Consider the following 23,501-nt stretch of genomic DNA (forward strand, 5'->3'; position numbering starts at 1 on the left):
AAAGTCACGGGGCGCCTGGGTGGCTCAGTCGGTTAAGCATCCGACTTTGGCTCCGGTCATGATCTCGCGGTTTGTGAGTTCAAGCACTGAATTGGGCTTTGTGCTGACAGCTCAGAGCCTTGAACCTGCTTCAGATTCTGTGTCTCCCTCTCTCTCTGCCCCTCCCCTGCTCATGCTCTGTCTCTCTCTCTCTCTCCTTCAAAAATAAATAAAAAGTTTAAAAAGGAAAGTCATCAATGGCAAATGTCAATATAACTCTTTCATGATTATTATGCCTTTGCCTCACTCTTCCGAAAAAAAAAAAAAAATTAGTGCTTGAGTATCAGGGACAACATGAAGAAGGATCAGGCTGCTGGGAATTATGCTTGTGAGCAAACAAATGTGAATTTATGTGTGTCCATGGGGGGGGGGGTGTACATATACTTACCGTATAAAGTATTTCCCATATATGCATGTTTATTGCACACTATCTGTGGGACACCATTATATCTGCTTCATAGGAATTTCACTTAATGCTCTAAACAACCAGAGAAGATAGATTTATATCTTTATCCCCTTCTTACAGATGAGCATATATGAAGGCTCAAGGAAAGCAAGAAACTTGTTGAAGCCATGCATAAATTCCAAACCTTCTGCTAGGCCACGTGTTACCTACCCTGTGTATTATGGAAATTATAGCAAAATTAATTACAAATTAATTATAGCAATTTTAATTATAATGAATAAGTGAAAACAAGAGGTGTTGTTCCTGCTTTTCACCAGCTCATGCTCTTATGGTCTAGGAACACAAACCAGGCACTGTGAACGGCTTCGAGAATGAGCCCCACACTGAGTATACGTGTATGAGTATATGCACTGGTGTGTAACAAGTAGGTGCACTGACAGCCTTGTCTAAAGAGAGAGGAACAGCACCATTTAAAACACAATGGTCACAATTCAAAACTAGAGGTTTGGGGTCCCTGGGTGGCTCAGTCAGTTGAGCCTCAGACTCTTGATTTTGGCTCAGGTCATGATCTCGTGGTTTGTGGGTTCAAGCCCTGTGTTGGGCTCCATGCTGACAGTGCAGAGCCTGCTTGGGTTTCTCTCTCTCTCTCTCTAAAAATAAATAAACCAAAAATAAAATAAAATAAAATAAAATAAAATAAAATAAAATAAAATAAAATAAGCAAGAGGTCCAAACTAAACCACTTTCCCCCTCTAAGAATCTTTCTCAGTTGCCAAATATGTAGCAAATTCTGATTGGAAAGAGCTTTGCCTTATTTACAAATTTTTTTCCTATAACTTCTTCTATTTGAAACTCCTTAAGGATCAGTACAGTGCAACGTAACGACTTTGAAGTCCCCACAATGTCTCATTAAAGCTAATGTGGAAATATTTTTAAATGCTAATTGAGTACACAGGCACATTTTTAAGAAACAAAATGCATGACCATTTGGGTTCTGATTCTTAGTAACCCCTATTCGTTTTACTCTAATTTTAGTGTCCCCTGTTCCCTAACACCTATATTCTAATTAAATTCACGCTAAAGTTTCAAATTCATAAGACAGAGTATAGAAAACATATGGTGTGCTTGTTACACAAGTGGCTTCAGGGAGAATCACTGCAATCTAAACACCAAGAGATTGGTCTGGGGCCCAGAAGGAAAAAAATAAAATAAAAAAGTATTCCACTTTTCCAGACTCTGCTGTTTTTAGGGCGGTACCTCCAACCAGAGGTTTGTTTCTCCACCATCCATCACGTCTGTACTTTGTCTTGACAGTGAACTCTTAGTCAAGTCATTAACCTGTCCCGGTCAAGTCATTAACCCCTCAATTGCAAATTGTAGATAATTGCAATAATCCTAATTTTTTTTCTGGGCTGTTGCACGGCTTATCTGTGACGAATGTGTGAAAGCAATTGAAAACCTCTGAAACATCCTACAAATATTCACCTATTACGAGAACGTGTGTTTAAACAGCGTGGCTACCCTTGAGTTCATGGGGAATGAGAGAGGATTTTGATCTTAGGTGAAACTTACCTTTCCCTAGCCCCCCCTCTAAGAAGACTGAAAGTGGGGTGATCCAGTGGGAAAGGAAAGTGACCCTCAGAATGAGGATCAAGTGAGATGGCAGTGGTAGAAGAAGAGCGGGAACAGGGGGAGCTTGGGAGAGAGACTGTTTAATGTTTGAAACCAGTGCCAAGCTAAATTAGAAACATGAGTCTGCGTACCTGTACCTTACCTCATCGGTATATAATCTGTAACCCGAGATCCCCTCGCAGAGAAGTAAAAATAGCAAGGCTCTCCAGCAGCCTAGGGTTCTGCTGACGGGGGAGGGGTGGGGGGGGGGGGAGGACCAACCTGCCGCAGGAGAAAGGGACCAGGCAAGGATGCCCATCACGCGGTCCTGGTGAGAACTCTTCCTCCCCCAACCCCAGGGTGATAGTGGGGGAATGTAGCCCAGAGAGGTAGGTGGCATCGAGGGCATAACAAGAAAACTTCTTCCGGGAGGGAGGAGGATGGGCTGCCTGGTTTTGTCACAGAGGCAGCGACATTTCCTCACAGTGAGACATCAGTGGGGTTCTCAGCCGGCTTCCTCCTTCCGGGATCATGGCAGGTAAACTCATCTATGGGAGGCAAGCGCTCATTCCGGTGCGGAGCAGTGAGGCTGTTTTTCCAGGCAGGCAGCTGGCCCCTAGCAGGGTGCAATGATTTGCTAACTGGTTGCCCCACTCCTGGTGAAAACATTTTCCCCGAGTGAGCTGGTGAGTCCCTAAAACGGTGTGTTCCCCTCCTTTAGCTTGGATTCTCGTCCCTCCCTCATAGCTCTGTGCTTGTCATGGATGGGTCCCCAGGTATACAAATGATGGAGGAAGGCTTCGCCCCGGTTGGCTCCTATTATAGGGAGAAAGTGATCAAGCAGAAGGGGGATGAAGTTGATTTTTAACTGATCACATCAAAAATTAGTGCCTGGGAATGCCTTTTCACGTTCTTTGAGGTGATCATATATTGGGTGCCATTAATATAATGAACCCAATTTTGAGAATTCCTAGTGTTGAATCAACCCTGCGTTTGATAAATAAGCCTTACTTGCATGAAAAAAAATAATAAATTAGTATCGAAGACAATGATCGGTTTTAGGCTGGTCCCTCAAATTTCAAATCCCCTTAAAAAATAAAATAAAATACGGGGCGCCTGGGTGGCGCAGTCGGTTAAGCGTCCGACTTCAGCCAGGTCATGATCTCGCGGGCCGTGAGTTCGAGCCCCGTGTCAGGCTCTGGGCTGATGGCTCAGAGCCTGGAGCCTGTTTCCGATTCTGTGTCTCCCTCTCTCTCTGCCCCTCCCCTGTTCATGCTCTTTCTCTCTCTGTCCCAAAAATAAATAAACGTTGAAAAAAAAATTTAAAAAATAAAATAAAATAAAGTAAATGAAATAAATGAAACAAAATGAAATAAAATAAAATAAATGAAATAAAATAAATGAAATCAAATAAAATAATCCAGGCCCTTTAGCTAAGCAAATTTCACTCTGTTTCAAGTAGGTTTTAAACTTCCTTGGTGAGACTCCATTTGTTCATGCAAATGGGCTTTTTTGCTCGTTCACTTTGCAAGAACTCAAATATTCTTCCTGTTGCCACGTGAAAAGAAGGTAGAAGTTTTGTTTCCATCTGCCTCTTGTCCACAAAGAGGGTTATCAATGTTTTATTTACTATGAATAATCAAGAGAGAAAGACTGTGAGCTCTTCTGGTTTCCCTAGAAGGAATAACTGGAACAGCTCAAGAGAATGGAAGCAGGAAAAGGGGGAGCCATACAGACCCGAACTGGAATCCTGGCTCTCCCGTTCAAGCTCTGTAACCCCCAGATTTTTTTTTAATTTTTTTTTTTTACATTTACTTATTTTTGAGAGACAGAGAGACAAAGCACAAGTGGGGAGGGGCAGAGAGAGAGGGAGACACAGAATCCGAAGCAGGCTCCAGGCTCCGAGCTGTCAGCACAGAGCCTGACGCAGGGCTCGAACTCACAAACTGTGAGATCGTGACCTGAGCTGAAGTCGGACGCTCAACCAACTGAGCCACCCAGGCACCCCAACCCCCAGGAGATTTAAGTCATGTCTCAGCTTCATTCAACTGTCTTTTCTCTAAAAGTTGGAAGGGTCCACGCCTACCTCATTGGGTGATTTTAATGATTTAGTAAATGGCATATGAAGAAGCTCCTAGAGTCCTACTATCTAATAGAAATATAACACAAGCCAGCAATGTGATTTTAAATTTTCTAGTAGCCTCATTAGAAAAGTGGAAACTGTTTATTACAATAACTTATTTCATTTTCCAGTATGTTCAAAATATTATCTCAAGACCTAATCAGTGGGAAAAGCTTATGTCAAGATATTTCATTCTTTTTTTTTGCTAGTAAGTCTTCAAAAGTCAATTTGTATTTTTCACTTCTGACACACCTCAATGCAGACACTGAATTCTCAGAGAAAATGCTTGATCTATATTTAAATTTCTTAAAATTTATGTTTGAAAAGTAGATTCGTATACCCACATTGTCCCAAAAATACTTAAAAGTTTTCCCAAACTGAATCAAGTATCCGTCTTTTAAATTTAAAATAATTAAAATTTGGGGTGCCTCCATGGCTCAGTCCCTTAAACTCCAACTTCAGGTCAGGTTATGATTTCACAGTTCGTGGGTTCGAGCCCCACATCAGGTTCTGTGCTGACAGCTCAGAGACCGGAGTCAGCTTCAGATTCTGTGTCTCCCTCTCTCTCTGTCCCTCCCCAATCATGCTCTCTCTCTCTCAAAAATTAACAGTAAAAAAATTGAAAAAATGTAATTAAAATTAAATTAAATTAAATTACATTAAATTAAATTAAAAAGTCAATTCCTCAGTCATACTAGCCCCCTTCCAGTGCTACACATGGCCAATAGCTACTGCCTTGGACCGAGTCTTAGAGCAATGCTGGGCACGTAGTAGGTACTCACTGAATGAAATAACATTCTTCTGTCACCACTATCTTGTCTGAATCTCAAAGTTGTTTTGAACACTGAAGTTTAAACTTTGAGAGCAGTTTAAATAACACCTACAGTATGTCTACCCTCAGTTGAGAAGCAAGGATTGAGACAGCACAGTTTCTCTCTGCTGGTGCATATACTACTCAAAATTTTCTTCTGGAACGGTAGCCATCAGGCTGCTCTAGGTTTTGAGTGCCTTTCAGTTAGCCTGACTGCTCACATGACACCCTCCTGGCTTCCCCTGTCTCAAGTGGTAAATAATAACACGATGTCTCCATTGGATCGAAAATATGAACTTACGAGAGAGAGACTCCACTTCCCCAGTCAAAACCCACTGCTTTGGAAATTCACGAACTCAGGATAAATAAAAATGTCCATGTGCCACTGAAATCCATAACTCATCTTTTTAAAAAATCCCATAGTTCTTTACAAAGAACTTTCGAATGCCACAGCTGCTAGTCTGAAGCTATCCATCCCGTGAATAATATGACCTACTTTTAAGAATACATGGTGTAGAGGCGCCTGGATGGCTCAGTCGATTAAGCATCAGACTCTTGATTTCAGCTCGGATCATGATCTCATGGTTCTTGAGATCAAGCCCTGCATCAGGCTCTGCGTTTACAGCATGGAGCTTGCTTGGGATTCTCTCCCTGTTCCTCTGCCCCTCCCCTGCTTGTGCGTGTGCACACACACACACATGTTCTCTCTCTCTCTCTCTTTCTCACTCTCTCTCTCAAAATAAATAAATAAACATTAAAAAAAAAAGAAGGCAGAGTGCTAACAGGACTTAAGTCCATCTGCTTTTTTATTCCTGAAGGATGTAGAAATATGAGAAATAGAAGAAACAGAAGATTCAACAATTTGGCCAGGTCACTGTAATCAGTTTGTGGTCTTGGCAAGGGCTTTGTTCTTCAAGCCTTGAGGACCATGGCACTTTTCCCAGATCTCATGAAGAGACACAGAACTATCAGATGTTCCCAAAAGCATGGTACCATGTTTAAAATGTTCTTAGATATTATGAATAACTATCGATGTTTGCCCAGCCTCCTTTCCCCATACCTCTGGTAACCTCCCTGACAGCCCTTTGGAAGAATGAACTTCCCATTGGATGTAGCCTTGTGGGACTCTCGAATTGTTCTGTCCTACCTGCCAACAAATACATCTTTGATCCAAACTAAACCAATCAGCTTCTTTCTCCTCGAAATTTGAATCTTGAGCACAGTGTTACAAGGATTCAAAATGACGAGAGGTCTTTCATTCCCACAACTGGACATCCTGACACTTTGAAGAGACTGTCTATAAGTTCTGCCACCAGATCCCAAGAGCGTCTCTGCTTCTCTTTTCCAAGGACTGGTCTTAGCGTAGGCCTTTTTCTTTAATCTCACAGTTCTATAGCCTTCATAAACTTCTTTCTTTTCTTTCTTTCTTTCTTTCTTTCTTTCTTTCTTTCTTTCTTTTATTCTTTCTTTCTCTCTTTCTCTTTCTTTCTTCTTTCTTTCTTTCTTTCTTTCTTTCTTTCTTCCTTCTTTCTTTCCTGTGTCTCTGAAATGGCCCACAGTCTGTTGCTTGAACCCAATCATTCCTAACTGCAATAATAGGTAATGTTCTGTTATCAAATATTAAGTCTCTCAGGCCCGGGCCTGTTTGGCCAAAATGAACTTGCTGCTGTTTCTCCAATCATGCAGACAAAGATGTCCATTAATGAGCTCACGAAGTTGAGTAACAGGCTCAGACAATTGCTTTTCAGTCTCCCTAGAGCCCTAATTAGAATCCTTTATTTGTCTCCAACTCAGGCAAACTTTGCTGAGGAGGTGAGGATCCTTGAAGGACATGCAGAGAGCCTTCAGATTATTTTGGTCTGAGAAAAACCCTTCAGAGCAATTCTAGCTGACAACATTGTCAAACACAGCCGTGTTGCAAACTCACGTGAAGCTGAGCTAGACCCCCAAGCAAATACATCTTCATTTTCAGGGAAGACAGTCCTTATCTGGAACTGCTCACTCAGGTTTTGCTTTTTTTTGGGGGGTGGGGGGTGGGGAATCTTCATTTTTTCACTGTCTCCAGTGGTGTGGACTCTTGGACCTTAAGGGTCCCTTTGGCAAGTTGAAGAAGGTTTGGTCTGTCTCTGGTACCAGAAACAAAGACAAATGCACAATGAAATCGAAATATTGTTGACGGGCAAAATATTGACAAGTACTGGCTCCTCCACATAGAAGTCGGTGTGACTATTAATGATGGAAAGACATTTGTGTACTTAGAGAGATACAGGCCTAATTGTTCCGCATGGCATGAAAGATAAACTACTGCCAAAAGTCACACACGGTGCAGGGCGCAAGCTGAGTTTTTGGCAGTCCGTGTTACCAAAGATCATTTTTTAAATTAAGCCTCCTAATCCTATAGCTATCTCCCGCTTCCATTCCCATTCCTTGAGGAATGTTTTCTTTTCCTCTGCGGCATCATTACCAACTCCCGTATTTCAAGTACCTATGTTGATCTTGAGACAGAGCCACAGATCCACCTCCTTCCTCGTTAGCAAAACAGTTGCTTGGGATAAACTACGTGGCGCCACATTCTCCCCGTATGTCATCTATGCCTTGATGGTAAGAAATACACGCTCGCAAGTTCCATCAATTCCTTCAGGTTGTTCAAGTCCCATTTGAAATCCTCATGCGACAGTTTGCCGAGCTGCAGCCCAAGAACCTGCCAAAGTGAGTAGAGCCTTACAGAGTCTTCCCTGGGGATTAACAGCTGTACAGAGCCGGCTTAGGCAAGAAGACAATCGTGCCTGTGAGGTCTCCCATTACTTTGTGCATTAGTCCCATTCGTGGAGATTAACGTGGAATGACATTTTTATATTGGAAAAAAAAAAAACCATTGTGGAATAGTCTATCTCAAGCACTTTGTATAAAGAACACGATACTTAGGTGCTCACCTTGAGAAAAGAGGTTGCTTCATTCTTACCTGTCAAAAACAGAAGAGTCTGAGATTTTACTCGTCTTGCAAACTCACAAATCAGCTTGCCGCAGTTATGGATGCTGGCAGAAGACACAAGACTCCTGAGTCAGAGACAAAGGGTTTTATCACGAGTAGCAGAGATCAAGAAGCAAGGGTAATATATTTGCTATAGTTCTCCTTGCCTCCAAGTATCACCGAAGAGACATAGATGGGCTCAGTGGGCCGCTGTTAGAGCAGGAGGACCCTGGGCTTAGGGTAGCCACACCTTTTACAGTGGGCAATAAGCCTGCCTGCCCTCCAGGGTCTGGAGGGAACACAGTCTTTATTATACCCAACTGTAAGGAAACACACCCTTCACTCAGCAGGGAGATACCCTATCTTCCAAGGCTCTTCACTATCCAACCATCTTTAAAGAGACAATTCAGAAGAAAAGCAATCAGTGCTTCTGCATGGAAGACAGGCAGAAACACCAGGTTACACAGAAGAGGACAGTCTCCTCACATCACTGACCTATGCCCAATCTCGTGTGAAACTGTACAGACTGTTTTTAAATAAACTGTGACTAAAAGTAGGCAATAACTACTTAAGCTTAGTTCTTAAAGAGAGACCCATTACTTAGCCTTCCCGCTCGGACCATCACGATATGAGATGTAAGCGTCAGGATCAACCTAGCTCACAAATCTCTCTTTCAGGATAATGGCATAGACTTTGTTTGTTTTAAGTCAAGACTTAAATGTATTCTTATGAATGACTGAGCTTACCCTAGGGAATGGGAAAAAAATATATATATATATATCTATATACATTTATATACATGATTTACTAAAAATGTAGGTGTATTTGCCATTTATTGTGGGCATAGCATGGCATTCATTGTGATGAGTACTTTGTATACCTTATTTCATTAAATCTTCATGAAAATGTCTTAGTATAAATTATCTCCATTGTTGATATGTAAAAAAAAAAAAAAGGCTCAAGGAATAAATTAGCCAATATTACTAACTAGTAAAAGGCAATATTGGGATTAAACAAAGGTCTAGCCAACCCAAATTCAGGTGCTTTTCTGCTACACTGCCTCTCCAGATAGCTACTTCATGATTAAATGTATGTGGGCACATAAGAATAAGAAATCATAAAGGCGTCAATACAATGACAGTCTACTATTAACTATCAACCCCATCTTTCTAAGGCACCAGTAAAACCCTTAATTGGAACCAGTCAGTGTCCTATTTTAGTTCTTCAACTCAGGGCTAAGCTTTAATTAAAGATCCTCACCTTAACCCTATTTCTATACCCTTAGGGGTGCAATGAGATAACGATTTGCCCAAACAGAAGTGCTACATCATATATTATACTCCAGAGAGTAAAAATTGGGTTCCCATTGATCCTCACCTTAACCCTATTTCTATACCCTTAGGGGTACAATGAGATAACGATTTGCCCAAACAGAAGTGCTACATCATATATTATACTCCAGAGAGTAAAAATTAGGTTCCCATTGATGTTAGCCAAAAATCAACTTACTGATTTTTCTTGGTAGTGCAGATATAATAATCCAATGGTAGAAGTAAATTACCTGGGTTCTATGTCATATGTTAATCACCTTTGACCTACAAATCTACATCCCTTTCTGACCTACACTGGCCCCTTGGAACTAACCAACCTTTGTCTAAGAGGTTATATATCCAATGCGAAAGTCAACATTGTATTGGAAATTGAGAGTGGGGTGGGATCAAACGTCACGGGACAATTTTCATCAAAAGAACTTAATAGAAACTGGGGCCATGCCTTGGTTAACAGGGAGAGTGGCCATTAAGCTATATTATTATAAAACTAGACCATTCAAGGTCAACAGGGACAAACACCCCTTCAGGCAAAAAAATATTGAGGAATGCTGTTTCAAATAGGACCCATACTTGGGTAAGATAAGAAATATTCTTTCACCAACATGGTTCAGTGGTCTTGTCTTCAAGCAAAATGTTTAATAATGTTTACCTTTGAGAAAATATCTAATATCTAGTAAAGAAACTAGCACGTCACTGTTGGAAAGGTTGAAAAGAAACTTCAATTTGTATCCAGGTTTACCCTCACTCATGGGACTCTATCCTTCTTCTCTGACTTGTTCCCACTTTGGGGGCAGCAAAATGTAATGCCTTCCTGGCTAAATTTGAGGGTATTCAGAAAGGAGCAAGACTGTGCAGTGGAAGAGGTGGTGATATATCCTGGGAATTGTTAGAGCTGTCAGAGAGAAAGAAGGACTTGAAAAAGGAGACCCATGGGGTTTGAGTGCCTCAAGTCTGGAGGGCCTGGTTGGGAATGTAGGGGACCCTACAGAGGGTCATCTTCTTGCAAAGACCTAAAGCATAGGGAGTCTTTCCTTTGAGATGGAAGAGACAATGGAGTTAGCTAGAGTTATAGTCTTTGTTTCTCCTATATTAGAATACTTCTCTGAAATTATCCTATCCCTTTGGTAAATGTCTTTGCATATGCCTGTGAATTCTGACAGGTAAGATTTTTGAAGATTGAAATAACAGGGCTCTACCCCCATTTCCTCCCTGATAGAAGTAGAAGGAGATCGTACCCCTCAGATGGTTCAGAGTGCCAGTCATCAAGGACAACCCTGACTCCTACAGTTGTATACTGCAGGGAACATGCTGAGACCCTTCCCAAGCCTGGCAAAGGCAGCTTTTGCTGCCTGACCTCTAGATTGCATTTCCAAACACCCCAAATCCAACTTTGAAACTACACAGTGTATTCTTCTTGCTGTAAATCTTTCTGTTTGCCATTGGATTCATTTGTGCCAATAATGGACCTTCAAAGTGGAGAAAACCAGAAATGATGGGGAATGAATGCCCCTTTTTCCAATAGAAGATATTCTATAGACCCAGTTGCCCTTTGTCAGGAAGAAAATGGCTTCCCAAAAGAGTTCTTGGTTCCCTGAAGTATTTTATTTAATTGCCTCATGTTAACTTGTGTGTGTATGCGTGTGTGTGTGTGTGTGTGTGTGCATGAATGCACATTTTCCAAAACTAGTATGAATGGAGGAAGAAAGGAAATCATTAAGGAAGAGATGACAAGGAGCTAATATTTAATATTTCTTGTTGGATGCCTTATTTATATTAAATAATTTAATAGTTCAACCACACATTAGCACATCAGTTGGAAACAAGACAACTGAGGCTCAGAAATATTTGATAATGTACTCAAGGTCATATAACTACTTAGGGCAGACCTAGGATTTAAACTGAGGCCTGCATCCAAAGCCCCATGGTATTTCCACAACTGCATAAGTGCATTTTGTAGACCATAGACATAAAACATCCCATGAAGGTGGGGTCTCATGAATATGTCTCTGGAGAGTTTTCCAGGAAACAGAGAAGAGAGATTTGGAACTGGCTGGGGGGATAAAATGATTTCTGGCAGATAAATAGCTATCCCAGCCTTCCCACAGATGAGGGTATTCACTACAGAGTTCAAGTATGCCCTTAACAAAAACATTCCACATGATGGCCAGCTTTTCCCTCAAGCAAACGACCCCTAACTGAAAGAACTGAAAGAAATGTCCCATGACCTGACATTTCTAACACAGGATGGTATAAAGTCAGCAAAATCTAGGGCCAGAGACAGGTGCGAGTGTCTGGAACAGTGCTGTTTCCCCATCTCTCCATCAGACACCGAAGGTGTTGCAGAGCCCTACAGTTAACAATATTTAATTACTATCTACCAGAATTCTGGGGATCATTAACATATGAATAATTGTTCAGATTCTGGAGTCCAGACCAAAGTGGTGAAAACCAGAAATGAAGGGAAACAAGAAAACAATGAAGGAGGTTTCTAAATAAAAGCATTGCAGGGAGAGTGGGATGGAGTGGGCGGCCGGCAGTTGAAGGGAGAAGATGCACCATTATTTTCTCTTTTTCCCAGTGTGCAACTTAAGATGTCAGTGGAACACCACCCATTATCCCCAGGACCTCTGCTCTATTCACTGCGGACTTGCCACAGGCTAAGCCTGAGATCGAGGAGGTTAATTAAGGAAAGCAATGGTTACGAGCCACGGCTCCATGCCAATCTGGAAAACAATTCAGGAGATTTTGTTTATTGTCTCCAATGGTTCCACCAAAAATCGTAACTTTCTCAAAAAAAAAAATGGTGAGGGGATCATGAAATGATTCACCTGATCTCAAGGCTCTAATTAATTATGCTATTTATTGAGCACTTACCACATGGCAGGCATTCTGCTGGGTGATCCTTGTGCTGCATAAAACTAGCTTCTCCTCGCCAAAAACGAGCAAGCAAAAAACTCAAGAAGGTAGGACTATTGTTATTTTCTACATAAGGAAACGGAGTCCGCGAGAGATTAAACGAGAAAAAGAACCAGTCAGTAGCGTGACTATGTTTCAAATCCAAGTTCGTTTCGTCCCAAAGCCAGTACACTTCCCATTAAACCAACCATTTCTTGCTAGTTGAGGGTGGGGTGTGGGGTGCAAGGTGTTGGGATTATCTTTAATTTTAGTTTTAAAACTCTAAACCAAAGAGATTAATAACTGCATCTGTACTTACGCAATTTCAAGCATCAATGGGCAGATCAGAAAGTATTTTCTAAGAACAGCAAGCAATCTTCTTAATAACTCTGGGTGCGAAGCCAGCCAGGTCTGAGGGCTGAATCTCTGGTATGTATCTGCCGCACCCAAAAGGCAAAGAGCTATGGGCCAAGCATTTGCACACAGAGCAAGGTATAGCTTTTCCTTTAAAAGTCTCTGTCCAGACACCAATCAGAAAATGGACACCAGCTCTCTCCTCAAGGAGGGCGGCAAGGAGTCACTCCAAGGATCTTTAAGCCTCCTCAACCCTGCTGCTTGGAGCCTCCCTTGTTGGGGCAGTCCTCCTGCCCAACCTGTTTGCTCTCAGGAGCCAGTGGAGTTCATGGTCATGGTTGGGCTCAGGGGATCCAGCCACTCGGCTTCTTATTCTGAATGTAACTGCATTCCAACCACATCCCAGAAGAAGTGCCCTGAGGAGCATTCGTCTTTGTCTCCTTTGTGTTGCCAATGTCACAAGTTGTCAGAAGTCCCTTCAGAAATGACCTTGGCCTTATCGTCCATTTGTTCCAGTCACACCAGACTTATTTCCCAGTCCCAAAGGTACCTTAGTTTTAAAATCCCTCAGCCTTTGTACACTGTTTCTTTCCACCCAGTGCCCAGAGTCTCTGTCTCTACTGAATGAAAGGCAAACACGCACTTTTTCTTTTAAAGCTTATTTATTTTGATAAACAGTGAGCAAGATTGGGGGAAGGGAAGAGAGAGAGAGAGAGAGAGTGAGTGAGAGTCTCAAGTAGGCCCTGTGCTGTCAGTGCAGAATCCTGTGTGGGACTCAAACTCACAAAGCTGTGAGGTCATGACCTGAATTGAAATCGAGAGTCAGACACTTAACTGACTGAGCTACCCAGGCGCCCTAACACATGCACTTTCCTTTTAAGCATCAAGCCATCAGTCTTATTACTGCAAACACGCTCGATTGGAAAACTTGGTTTGGAAACCGTGATTCAAGCCTATCCCTTGGGATCCACCCAAGGGGAGAGTCAGATAAGACTGCCATCAAACTGGATGAAAAATGCAAAACATGACTATTTATCATTATACTCTGTGGTGGGGAGAAATAAGATGACTTAATTTTGGAATTGAATTTTCTCTGATAACCAGGGACTGGGAATCATTTCCAAGCTGGCCTCGTGAATGTGTCACGAACTTAGAAATATGGCAGTTTTAAGTCTGCTCATTAATTTATATTTAAGTTTTTACTAGGAAATTTATGACTTTAACCTATTGCTTTATAGCCTTACATTTTTTAGGCATAATATCTGGAAAAATGTATAAGTGTTATGGGTAAATATTAACACAGAATGCCATACTCAAAAGTTTAAAATAACAATAACTAACATTTATTTAGCATTTACTACAAGCCAGACACTGTTTTATGCACTTCAAAGTGAGTAATTCATGTATTCCTCCCAACAACCTGTGAGGTTAGTACTGTAGTTAGCCCCACGTTATAGCTTAGGAAACTGAGGCACCGAGAGGTCAGATGATTTGCCCAAAGACATGCACAGCAGGGATTCAGAGTCTGACATCCAAGCCTCAGGAGTTCTTATTCTCAACAATGCATCACACAATACATCTGCATTTGTCACATCTTCCAACACTGAACTATGGTAAATTTTATTTATTTGTTTTTTTAAGTAGGCTTCGTGCCCACCAGAGTCCTACGGGAGGCTTGAACTCACGACCCTGAGACGACCTGAGTTACCCAGGTGCTCCTAATTTTACTTCTGGTCGCATGACATGAAATCCGAACGGACCCAAGTATCAGTCACAAGAAGTACGTATGAAGCGAGGTTTACTCGTTTGTCCATTCTGTAAATCAGTTAACATTGACCCACTAAACTGCTAAGGATGGGCAGTTCTGTGTCAGCTACACAACAAACAAAAAATGAGTAAGCCACAACTCTGGCTTCAAGTGATGAAGGTATAAGAAGTAGGGAGGGTGTTTTTTTATTTTTTTATTTGAGAGAGAGAGAAAGCGTGAGTGGAGGAGGGGCAAAGAGAGGGGGATTGAGGATCTGTGCTGACCCCAGAGGCCCATGTGGGGCTCGAACTCATGAACCACGAGATCATGACCTGAGCCAAAGTCAGACACTCACCTAACCGAGCCACCCAGGCGCCCCAGGAAGTCAGAAGTTTTAAAACCAATTGCTTCCCTCCGCTGGCTCACTTCTTAAATCTTCCGGCCCCTCACCTTCACGTTAACAGTTTTCCAGTAATTTAATATTGCCGGCAATGCTGGGAAAAACATAATAGAAAAGGGACCCAGTTGCTCTTACACTATCAACTTTAATGCGTGCTGTCGTCCAAGCACACAGTCAGTCACGTGCCACGCTCCTCAGTCCCGGATTTGCGCTGATTATTCCACCCAGGATACCTTGTAAGAGAGGGATCCTTAGCTATCACTTTTCCGAGGCGGAAACCCAGTGAAGCTCAGCGAAGTGACGTGGCTTACCCGAGGCCACAGTAGTCTGCAGGGCAGGAGTAATCTGACTGTAAACCCCAAACTCTTTCCGCTAGGGGGTCATGCGTCTTCGTTGCATCATCTGTGTGTGACTAGTCTTTGCTCCCAAATATGGCTTTGAATTTCTGCTTCCTTTTCTCCCTTGGTAAGACTACACCCCCCCCCCCCGATACAGTATATATCACACTAGACTCAACTGACCTGGAAGGAAACTGGAAAGTTTCTTCGGCCGGCCTTCCCGTGGGGACCGGAGCCAACCTGAAGCAGCCCGCATCCCTGCTTCTCTCGTCTGAGGCCCACCCTGGCCCCCTTGGAGGTTTCTAGAGCCAAACGCACCTCCCAAGCAGCAGGCAGCCTCAGCCAAAACCCGAGTCTGTGTGTGTGAGGAGGGGGGAAGGGTCCTCTGCCCCCGGCACAGGGTTTGGTCCCACATCCTCTCAAGCCTTGAGTTCGGGACCATTTACACAGCACGGGCTGGCTCTCTGAGCATCCTGTCCTCCCTCCTCACAGGATGGACTTGTGGCCACCAGATCCCTCCTTGAGGGGGCTGGGGCCCAGGAAAATGGTGTGGGGCCAACCCACCACACCCACTTCCTCTCTCAGGTACAGTAATACAGCCTGGTTTTGCTTTTCTGGCTGCTCCCTGCAAATTTCCATGTCATTTCCTATTTCAACAGCTTTTATCCGACCCTGGAATGCAGTCAGAAAATGTTATCCTTGTTCAAACTTCCCACTTCAATATGAAAGGATTGGGCTGTAACCTTCTTTGGCCTGAAATTCTGTCTTTTTCAGCGATGTTCTTAACAGCATTTAGCCTAATAACAAAGATGAAATCATCAGTCTAGCTCTGGGTATTCCAAATGAATGACTGCCTCTATGAAGGGAAAAGGGAGAGGCCACTCATTGCAAAGTGAGGAATGACCCTTTTATGCCGTATCTTGGACTTGGATCCCGAAGACTGAGTTCTGCTTTTCACCATTCAGAGACGTACTGAAGTACCGTTTGTCTTTGTGAGTTTGTGCTTTTACACACACACACACACACACACCACAAATTCGCACCCTGATTTCTTCTCCCTGAGTTAACGAATACATGTAATAATGAGTCCTGACATTTCTTAAGTGCATGCTATTTTGTTAGGTTCTTTAAATACATGATGTCAAGTCCTCAGAGTGACTCTAATTATCCCCATATTAAAAGTGAGGAATCTGCACCTCAGCGAGGTCATATAACCTGCCAGTGTAGCAAACACACGTGCCCAAAACAAGTCAGGACTGGGGGCTCAAATAATAGCCGGTGGTTTTGACCACCTCAGTGTACTGCCAGCCAAGCTACAAAGAGAATTACTTGCTCGAAGTGGAAAGTGGAGTGGAAAATTACAAGGGAGTTGACCTTGTTGGAGACTTACCCTGCACCTGGCGCTCTCTCCCACATTTTATATGCTTCAAATCATTTAAGCTCGCAGGATAAGGTGTTACTGTAGCCAGGTGGCTGATGCCTGTAAGGTTTTGTGGGATGCCAGCAAGGGGAAGATGGAAGTTCAAACCAGGTCTGACTCCCAGGTCCGTGCCTCATGATGAACAACGCTGTGACTAATTTCGGAGCAGACTCGGGGCTGAGCTGAGACAGTTGATCAAGTGAACAGCTCTACCTGTTCCTATATGTCTTCCGAAGTGATCTCTGGGATCCAGTCAGGGGAGATAGGCCTCGCCTTATTATTTCCATGACAGGTAACTCAATCGTGAATTTCCTGAGAGTACGCACATCTCATCAACAATTCCCAGTCTAGTCTGACACTAAAATGAGCTCAAGCAAGCATGTGAATGAATGAATGAATGAATGAATGTGTTTCTGGAGGTACTGACATTTTTAATTCCCATACCTTTATGGGAGTTTTCATTAAATGACTCTCTTGATTACCTCTATCGAGTTCATCTCACATATTTGTTAAAATCAGTTCATCGGCACATCCCAGTCCTCTTGGATCAGAATCTCTGAAGTGAATCTGCTGGAGGTCTGCATTTTAAGAAGACGGGGATTCTAAAGTATGTAAAGTTTGTGACCTCTGCTGGGGCCTCCACACCTTGAATGGATCTTACGAAAGGGTAGAAGAGAGAAGGGTAACCTCTACGGCAACATCTAACCTGTGCCAAACCGATCAATAGCCTGGAAATCAGTGAATTGCCTTCAGCTCTTCTCAAATCTTCTTCAACCCTAATTGATATTTGGTTTTTAAATTGTGATTTTCTTTTTTTATTTAAAAAAAGTTTTTAACATTTATTCATTTTTGGGAGTGAGAGAGACAGAGCATGAGCGGGGGAGGGGCAGAGAGAGAAGGGGACACAGGATCCGAAGCAGGTTTCAGGCTCTGAGCTGTCAGCACAGAGCCCGCGACGCGGGACTCGAACTCACGGACTACAAGATCATGACCTGAGCCGAGGTTGGATGCTCAACCGACTGAGCCACCCAGGGGCCCCTAAATTGTGATTTTCTTAATGATAAGAATATATATAATTTTAAAGGTCAGATTATGCTAGTAGGCTTGTAAAAAAAAAAAAAAAAAGTCCCCTCTACTTCCTTTCTCCCATTTGCTCCTCACCAGAGGTAACCATTTTTAACTTTTAAAAATTCTTTAAAAATTATCTCAATTTTCCTGGAACCACATGCGTTTACTCACATATCTTGGATCATCACATTTAGACTTTATTAGCCATATTTTAACAAATGAGAATTTTAACAAATGAGAATTTTAGCTTTCTTATACTGTCCCCTCCCCACCCCATATAGCTGACCACAGTTGTTTTTTTTTCTTTTCATTATTAGATATTGAGATTATTGTTCAGTGCTCAGTCAAGTAGTAGATTATGACTACACATCTTTTCTTGTACTAGCTCCTTGTTTCTCCTGGGGTTAACAAGTGCCTCATTTAAAAAAAAATCTACTTATTTATGCCTCGTTAAGTCTCCCCTTAGCTACCACAATCTGTAGAATACCTAAATTTTGCACATGATCAAGTCCATTAGATAATTTATAGTTTTTACCTTTTTTTTTTTCAACGTTTATTTATTTTTCAGACAGAGAGAGACAGAGCATGAACGGGGGAGGGGCAGAGAGAGAGGGAGACACAGAATCGGAAACAGGCTCCAGGCTCTGAGCCATCAGCCCAGAGCCCGACGCGGGGCTCGAACTCACGGACCGCAAGATCGTGACCTGGCTGAAGTCGGACGCTTAACCGACTGCGCCACCCAGGCGCCCCTACCTTTTTTTTTTTAAATATACATAATCCTACTTGGATTCTCCATCTCTCTGCTCCAACCTCTTTAGATTTCCACTTCATTTATTTTGAAACTCTCCTTTGCCAGTTTCCTTTCCTTATACTCTGTACTAGATCCTAGTTAGCTTTTTCTTTCTTTACTTCTTTTGTTTTAGTGGAAAATACCCTCGGGTAACTTACCGAGAAAGAGCAGGTTAAAGTGAAAATTTTGAAGCTTTCTGGGCTTGAAAATATCATTCATCTTCCATTACCTTCGATTTGTAGTTTTTAAGGATAGAAAATTATAGATTGAAGATCACTTCCTTTCAAATTTTGAAGGCACCATTTTCCCTCTATCTGCCAAAAGAGATGTTGGGAAGGCTACCGGTAGTCTGATATCTGACCCATTTTATGTGTGAATCTGTTTTTATTCTCTATTTGGAAAATTTTAGGTGTTTTTTTGTTTCAAATATATATTGGCATGGGTACTCCAGGGACCCTTGCAATCTGAAGATATTTGCCCTTTGGTTTTGTTTTTGTTCCTTGATCACTTTTCTCTTTCATATTTTTTTTTGCTCTTTTTTCATATTTTCTATTAGATTTATTCTATAATTTTTTTACTCTTTTTTTCTTGTAGTCCATCTCTTTGTTTTCTTTTATTTATGGATAACATTATACAAATATTTTAGTGGCTTTCTTAATTGAAGCTATTATATTTTAATTCCCACATAGTTATTAAGGTACTCTTTTGTTTTTAATTCCCAAGAGCTCCATATCATTCTCAGGTTATCTTTTTTTAAAACACCTTGTTCCATATTGCAGATATTGCCTGTCTAGTTTTCTCTAAAATAGACTATGTATTTCTTTTTCTTCTTCTTCTTCTTCTTCTTCTTCTTCTTCTTCTTCTTCTTCTTCTTCGTCTTCCTATTATTTTGGTGTGTTGGGAGATTTTTAAGAGAAGGAGCAGATAGAAACATCTTCAAAGTTTGGAAACTAATCTCTTAATCCTGTAGGTAGAAGAGGAGTTAAAAAGTTACACTTTCACATGACCAATTTTTCACATCTATGATACTTGGAGCTTTAAAAGGAAAAGAACCCCATTACCATGGAAAGCTGAATTGTTTCTAATTGGGCAAATCTGGCAGGAGATACCAGGTATCCTGAGTCGCAGTTTTAGAGACTTCACCTTCATTAGAAAATTGGTTCTCAAAGTTTATTTATTATTACAGTCAGTTAAACAGCTTAATGAAATCATGGGCTCCCCCATCAGATCCATCAAATCACGAATCCCTTAGTGTGAGACCAAGAAATTATATACGTATATGTATAATTTTTTTTTCAAGAAGTTTCCCAGATGGCTACAAGACTAAGCTGGGAAATTATTGCACGGATGCATGTTTGTGCCTTTAACTCTTCTCAGGTGATGGTGACTAAACCTTTTTGTTTCTCACACTAATATTCCCTCAAGACTAACTCATTTGCAATTTGGAACAGAAGGGAAAGATTGCAGCTATGTCAAAAGACGGTTGCATCATTTTGTTATTGGATGTGCCCATGAAAGTAACACCAGTCTCCTTTGCCTTATATTGTGCTTGTCACCGGCCAAGAGTAAAGGTCTTTATCTGCCACGGCTCTATTTTCTTTTTCCTTGCCCAGCCTCATCTGATGCCACTGGTTTCCATTTTTTTTTTTCCCCATAAGGCCCTTCCTGATACAAATGAAGACTATAATATGTATTCTATACTCTGGCACAGTGGTCTTATCGCCTCCACCTTCTTGCCTTGCTATCACATCTCCGTGTCTCACCACACGTTGCAATGATAAATGGCCTTATTGCTTGTGCCCTCACTTTCTAAAAGAATTCAGAATAGGGGCGCCTGGGTGGCTCAGTCGGTTGAGAGACCACCTTTGGCTCAGGTCATGATCTCACGGTTTGTGAGTTCGAGCCCCGCGTCGGGGGGGGCTCTGTGCTGACAGCTCAGAGCCTGGAGCCTGCTTCTGATTCTGTGTCTCCCTCTCTCTCTGCCCCTCCCTCACTCATGCTCTGTCTCTCTCTGTCTCATAAATAAATAAACATTAAATAAATAAAATAAAATAAGATCTTTAAAAAAAATTCAGAATAATGGGGCGGGGTAGATCCATATAAGGAGATCCAACGCAACACACAATTTGATCTCAAGCACCCCATTTTCTGCTTGTTGTATCCCTTCACCTCACACACAAAGATCCCCGGCCATTTGTACAGAGTTCTAGCCTAACCCTCACCAAGAATGTCCCTGCCTCCTTTATTATACCCGTTCCATTCCCTCAGCCTTGCGGATGCCAAAAGAAATTAAGACCTTATGGTTACTAGCCTAATCTTGAACTTCCATTATAAATAAAACGTGACAGCAGATTTAATTGTTGAGAATCAGATCCTTAGTTACTTAGAACAATACTCGACTGGGGAATTTGCTGGGAAAAAAAAAAGGGGGGGCTTTTATCGAACAGATCTATCCTGCCTTTCTTCCCATCGCGGAGTCCAATGTACATGTAACCTAATGTCAGCCCCTCACCAGGCAACATTCCAAGGCTGGGGAGTCAAAGTTGTCATCATATGATACACAACAGAAGTACACTTTCCTTTGCCACCCATTAAAGGGGGCAAAGGTGGAAAACAGGCTGGGCTTCAGAATAAAAAGGGACACGGTCACACTGTAGGGAGTTCGAATTAGAATAGGGTCATCATATCGCTTCTCGGCCTGTTGGCTAAGATCAAGTGTAGAATAGGGTCATCATAAAATGGCACTTTGAATGACTAATTTAGAGTCAGTAAAAAAGCAGGTAGTATTTGTACCACGGCCTCTCAAAAGGCATTCTAAAAAAAAAATTACCTAGTCTAAAGAAATTGTCTATATGTGTGCATAATTGCTTATTCTCAGAAATGCAGGCCAATCCTTTCTACACACACCCAGGAATCCCTGTGCACAGGAACACACAGGCTTGGGGGTAACTGAAAACAGAACATTCAGTTGCCTTTGCAGGTCAAATCGCAAAGTTAAGAAGCCTCAGGAACATGTCTAAACGTTCTTGCCCCTGAGAATAGAGGCTTTAGGAAGACACAAACTTATTACCTGGAGATCACATACAGAAACACCTTACGAGCCTAGAGGAGTAACAGACGCTTGCCTATAAGTGCCTTTACAGACCAAAGTCCCCGTGAATGAATGAGTCATTATTTTGGAAGACATCAGAATGCTGAGAGATGAGTCAACCTTCGGGCCACAAGCGTGAGTAAGGGGATGAAGAATTATAAGGAAGTGACCACCAGACTTGGCTCGTCTTCATGGTGTCCCCACCTCTGGTACACACATAATTACTAAAGCCTAGTTCAAGCATGTGTAACTGTGAACACCTAGTTCCGTCCAGGACAGCTGTGAATTCCTGATGAGCTAAATTCCCACTGGCCGGGAACCAGAAGTCATACGGGAATATGAGTGGGAGCTGTCACCGAGAACCGCAAAAAGGGCATATGAGATCCAACCACTATTAGATGTGCATTTGCGTATCTAAACCCCCAAATAACAATAGGTTCTATTTGCACCACAGTTTATAACCACCTGATTGATCCTCACTTCCATGTGGTCCGGGCAGGAGTTGTTCCGTTTTCTAGATAGGCAGACTGAGACCCGGGAAAGCTAAAGGAATTATCCCAGATCACACAGCCGCGATCCCGACTTTGGTTTTCTGACCTCAAAATCAAAGTGTTGTTTCTCTCCAATCAATAAAGAAAATTTTGACTTGAACCCATTCTACATTTGTCCGTGCCTTCTCTCACTAACATCTCCACCCCATATCCCTTCTCATAATGCTTCACATAACCGGTTAATAATCTGAATACTTAAGGCTGGAGGAGGCCAGCCACTCACCTGAATGCCAGCACCACTAACACTGCATTAGAGTCCTCTGTAAAAATGGCCAGCCTCGTGGACTGGCCGAGGCCTCCCTTCTTACTGCGTGGATGTTAAACTCCAGGAGAGGGGACCTCTGCAGAATGCAGAGCGGTTGGAAGTTCTGCCCTCGTGAGCTCCAAGCCCCACCCTCTGGCTACATTATACAGAAAGCAAACACAGGGCTGACCTCTTTTAATGTGAAATCCCCGGTCCAACCATCTCTGACAGAAAGTGGCCTTTGGGTGCCCTGTCTGAAATAAATGGGGTTGGATCAACGCAATGGCCTTTTCTGGCACCCCAGAAACCAGAGACATTCCTCCCCAGTAATTCGTGTGCAGCACTGAGAGCATGAATCTTGGATGCCGTTGCAGAAGGAACCACGAGCCATTTATTCTTAGTCTAAAATTGGCAGCCTTGACGTTCTGGGGAATTTTTAATAGGACTAGCAGAGGAACCAACATTAGGGATTATTTTCTCAGTGTGGGGTTAGATGTGTAATGCATATGTTTGCCCTGAGGACCCTAAACCACATACTATAAAACTTTGTTAAAATGCCTTTCTCCTCCTCGACTATTAACATTTTCCTGTGCGTATTGTTCATTTCTTACGGTCCCGGCCAAAAGTTTAGAAAGCTACGTTCCCCCACAGACCATTATTTTTGTGCTAATTAATTAGCGAAACCAATATCTCAGATATGAAATTCCAAGCTCCGGTTACTCAGTTTGGCTGAAAATCTGTTTTTCTAATTATTGACTACTTTCTGCTACTTTAAGTCCACCACCTAAGTTCTTGGACAGAGCCAGCTCCTGGGAGCTGGGGAGGTCTCCAACGGCCACACAGTTCCACATCCAACGGGGGAGTGGAAGGAAGAGATTGCAGCTGTCCGAGTCACTGAGGATTTGGGAGGAAGTAAGAGGAACAGAAAGAGGAGATTTGCAGGAGAAACTTACAAAGGAAAAAGAACTTTTGACAAAATTTCAGTGAGGGGTAATCCTCTAAAATTGCTAATACCCTGACACTCTTAGAGACAACACAGTCCCGGAAAGGTACAGGTCAAGGGAATAATGATTGAGACTTGTCTGGAACGAAATCTGCATACATACTGTTGTGTTCTTATGCCCTGGTTTTATTTCTGAAATCCTGGAGCGGACGAACTTTTTGTTTCTCATCTGATAGGAATTTAGGCAGCCGTTTTCTCACTACTCTCGGTGTTTACACCTGGCGTACCTGGTGGGTGCATCTGGGGATACCTACACGCACACATATACATATAGACACATGTGTGCACACACACATACACACACACATG

This window comes from Felis catus, chromosome D4 (assembly GCF_018350175.1).
Source record: "Felis catus isolate Fca126 chromosome D4, F.catus_Fca126_mat1.0, whole genome shotgun sequence".
Classification (NCBI taxonomy): Eukaryota; Metazoa; Chordata; class Mammalia; order Carnivora; family Felidae; genus Felis; species Felis catus.